The sequence below is a fragment of the Chinchilla lanigera genome, unplaced genomic scaffold, assembly GCF_000276665.1.
Source record: "Chinchilla lanigera isolate Chin_1 unplaced genomic scaffold, ChiLan1.0 scaffold00027, whole genome shotgun sequence".
NCBI lineage: Eukaryota > Metazoa > Chordata > Mammalia > Rodentia > Chinchillidae > Chinchilla > Chinchilla lanigera.
The window spans coordinates 1,128,056-1,132,600 of record NW_004955428.1 but is presented as its reverse complement, the minus strand read 5'-3'; positions in this window follow the sequence as shown (position 1 = coordinate 1,132,600).

The following is a 4,545-nucleotide window of genomic DNA, read 5'->3' as shown; positions in this document are numbered from 1 at the left end:
AAAACAAAAAAAAACAAAAAAAATGTTTTCCAAAGCACACTTATTACAAAATAGGAAATCTTTGAATACAAGAATGAACAGTTTAAATAAAACGGAATTCCTACCTATATGGTAGAAACAATGATACTTTGGTGGGTCAGTGAACAGTTTCTCTCATCGTAAATATATTTGTATTATATTTTATTTATCTTTTCAATAGTTAGTACATTTACATGACTTAAAATTCAAAAAGTAAGCCTGATGTGGTGGCACATGCCTGCTATTCCAGCTACTTAGGAGGCCGAGGCAGGAGGGTCTCAATTTTGAGATAAGCCTGGGCAACTTATCAAGAACCTATTTTAAAATTAAAAAATAAGCTAAACATGATGCTGCACCCCTGTGATCCCAGAACTCAGGGAGGCTGAGGCAGGAAGATTGTGTGCTTAAGCCCAGCCTGGCAAGTTAGAAATTTAGCAAGACCCTATCTCACAGTAAAAAAATAGCAATTTAACACAACCTTGTCTCAAAATAAAATTAAAAAATAAAAACTATCATATAATAAATGAAGATTTTTTAAAAATAAGTAAAATGGGCTGGGGATATAGCTAAGTTGTAGAGTGCCACTAGTTCACTCTCTAGTACCAGAAAAAAATTTTTTAAAAAACTCAAAAAGTACTAATAGATATATGGTAAAATGTATGCATTGTAAGGATTCCTTTCCACTCCCATATAACCAATCTGTTTGCCCTTCTCATAAAGCAACCAGTATTACTACTCTGTGATGAATTCACCCAAAGGTAGGCTGTGACACAAATGTTCACAAAAAAAATGGGAGCATTATCCCCCTCCTACACAAATAGTAGCATACTGTACACTTTGCTCTTGCTGCACTTGCTAATTTTGCTTCATGGTATACCTTACATATCATTTTATATCTTGTATATTACTGCATAGTATTCCACACTTATCTAGCCTAACCTTTATTAATAGAAACTTAGGTTGTTTCCAAGCTTCTGGTATTACAAATAATGCTATGACAAATAACCACATGGATACACCATATATCATATAAGTATTTGCTATATGTATCTGTAGGATAGATTCTAGATATGTGTAGGATAAATTTCCAGAAGATCTGATGACCCAAAGAGTATGAGCAATTATAATTTTGATGATGATTTGTAAATTTTTCCCTAATAGAAGGTTGTACCATTTTGTAACCAATAAACAAGATATCTGGGTTTTTTGGAAAACTACTAGCAGACCAAAGGTTCAGCAAGCCCAGAGACCCTGAGTTTACCTAGATGTGGACTGAACTTCACATCCTTTTTTTAGTGATAAGCTCCATGCAAGAGGAGATCTCAGGGAGATTTCTTTTGTCTCCATGGTAACACTTACCTACTTAGAAGCCTCAAATGATTGTTCCTAGGTTACAACAGTAAAAACTCTGGATTACAACATTCTGCCCACTCCCTGTTCTAAATAGGAAAGAGATCAGAAAAATCTGCATGGGAAACAGTGGTACAGACTCTGCTGTGGGTGCTTGAGTATTGTTCAACTTAGGCATTTCTCAGTGTGCGTTTGCTGCATGTTTTTCTATTTTCTGAGGCTCTCTTTCATTCTACCTTGGAGAAAGAGACATGAATTTGTCTTCCTTGCTGATGGGATAAAGGGAAGGTGTAAGGAGAGGGTGAGGTGGTTATGAATTTGCCTCTACAGTCTCTTTTATAAGCTGAGAAATGTTGCTGTTTTCTGGACAGCCCTTGGTAATTTAAATGCATTTGTATGTATTTTTGCTGCTAAGACCTAAATTGTCATGAACTATTTTGCAGGGAAAACAAAGAAGTGTCTACTTGTCCATTTTTCTTTTTCATTTCAGTATCAATCAGAAATATGAGTCCTGCTGGGCAGTTGAGGTCACTAAACACACACAATCCTTGGCATTATAGTTGTAAGGGAAAATATACCTCTAAGGTGTTCTACTTTCAAAATATTAGAGATGTGTATGTGTGTGTTCCTGTCACTTGGGATCAATTTGCAGAAATGATTCCATTTGCTGTAAATGGATAACCTTCTACATGCAGACAACACAGTAAGAAGGTCTTTAAAACAGAAAAGCTTTGCCCCCTTGGTGACAAAGTCCTCTAATCCCAGGTACCCTTGAAGGCTGAGGCAAGAAGAACCTAAGTTCAAGGCTGGCCCAGTCAACTTAGTGAGACTGTTTCAAAATTTTGAAAATATGTGTATAACATATAATATATATATATATAATATATAACATAAAAAGCTCAGCACTCCTCAAGTTCAATCCTCTGTACCAATAAAAAATTTTCTAAAGATTAAAAAAAACTATCAGTTTTCCTAGAATCACCTTTCACAGTGTTGATTCAAACTCAGATTCAATAGTGAGGTCGGATTTAGTTGATCCAGCTTTATAATGCTTCTTTATAATGCTTTTCAAAGTGAAAGTTTTTATTATTGCTGCATTTTTACTGCACAAAATTCTTCTTTGAACTGTGGATAATTTGTAATCTCAGTTGAAAGAGAGAGGAAAATAAAAGCAAAACCAGCCTATTGTGTGATAATAACTAAAATCAGTTATTTGCCATACTTAAGAAAAAAATTTGACTGATGTAATAAGTGTTTTGCTTTTCTCCTGTTTTAACATCATAAATACAGCTATTGAAACATTTTCTGATTACAAATACTGTAGTCAATATAGCCTTATCAACCTTTTCAAGGTTCTCTCCAGGAACAAATGTAGAGCTGAAATGTGAACTACAGTAAACAACTTTCAATTACTGTATTTATATCAATAATTGTACTCTGTAAAAAGTTCTACTTTCAAAATATTAAAGATGCATATGTGTGTGATAAAAACTCAGCAAGTACATCTTTATAGATTATTCCTCAAAGTAGCTTAGGACAAAAGAGAATTATAGTGGTTGGTTCAACATAGCAAAATAATCATAAAATATAACTTTAATTTACATCCTGAATCTAATAATCCCATTTCCAAAGTGTGGTAATTAATGCTTCTCTGTGTATCTTCTCTTAATCAATGTGTAGTAAGCTTAGTTTGTCATAAAAATTAAAATGTCTGCATTTATGTCAATTTGGTCAGAGAATTAATATAAGACTCCTTGTTATAAGGAAGTACAAGATCTATACAGTGAATATTACAGTACTCTGAAAAAAGAGATTGAAGAGGATTTCAGAAAATGGAAAGATATTCTTTGCTCATGGATAGAAAGAACCAACACTGTAAAAATGGCCATAGTCCCCAAATTGCTGCACAGATTCAATGCAATCACAATTAAAATACCATTAGTATACCTCACAGATCTAGAGAAAACATTCTTAAAATTCATCTGGAACCAGAAGAGGCCTAGAATAGCAAAAACAGTCCTGGGTAACAAAGGAAGACAGGAGGCATCACAATCCCTGGCTTGAAATTATACTACAAAGCTACCGTGATAAAATGAACAGAGTACTGGAAAAAAAAACAAAAAACAAAACACCAGACATGAAGACCAATGGAACAGATTAGAAGAGACAGACACAACTACAAACACATACAGCCACCTTATCTTTGACAAAGGGGCCAGACATGTTCACTGGAAGAAGGATAGCCTCTTTAAGAAGTGGTGCTGGAAAAACTGGCTTTCTACATGCCAAAGACTAAAACTAGACCCATGTCTATCACCATGCACTAAACTAAAGTCAAAATGGATCATAGATCTAAATATTAAAACAGAAACACTAAATCTACTGGAAGAGAAAGTAGGTAAAAATCTTAAAGACATACGGGTAGGCAGAGAGTTCATGAACAAAACCCAAACTACATGGGAAATACTTCAAAGAATCAACAACTGGGATCTCATGCTACTGAAAGTTTCTGCACATCTAAAGAAATCACCAGCAGAGTAAAAAGAAAACCTATGAGTTGGGAAAAAATTATAGCCAATTGCCCCTCAAGCAAAAGACTTCTATTTAGAACATATAAAGAATTTAAGAATATCAGAGCCCCCAAATTCAAAGACCCAGTACAAAAATGGGCATCTGAGAGGAATACACACTTCTCACATGAAGAAATATTAAGGGTGAATAAATATATGAAAAAATGTTCAACATCATTGATTGTTCAAGAAATGCAAATTAAAACAACACTAAAATTCCATCTCACCCCAGAAAGAATGGCTATCATTAAGAAATCATCCAATAGCAAATATTGGAGAGGCTGTGGGGAAAAAGAACCTCTCTCCACTGCTGATGGGAGTGTAGGTTGGTGAAACCACTGTGGAAATCAGTGTGGAGATTCCTCACAAAACTAGGATTAGAAGTTCCACTTAACCCAGCTATTCCCCTTCTAAGTATTTTCCCAGAAGAATTAAAAACATCCATACCACAGCAAAACGTTTATATCACACCCATGTTTATAGTAGCACAATTTGTCATAGGGAAAGCTTGGAAACAATCCAAATGCCCATCACTTGAGGAATGGATAAAAAAGATATGGTATTTTTATACAATTGAGTATTACTCAGCTATAAAAAAAGATAAACT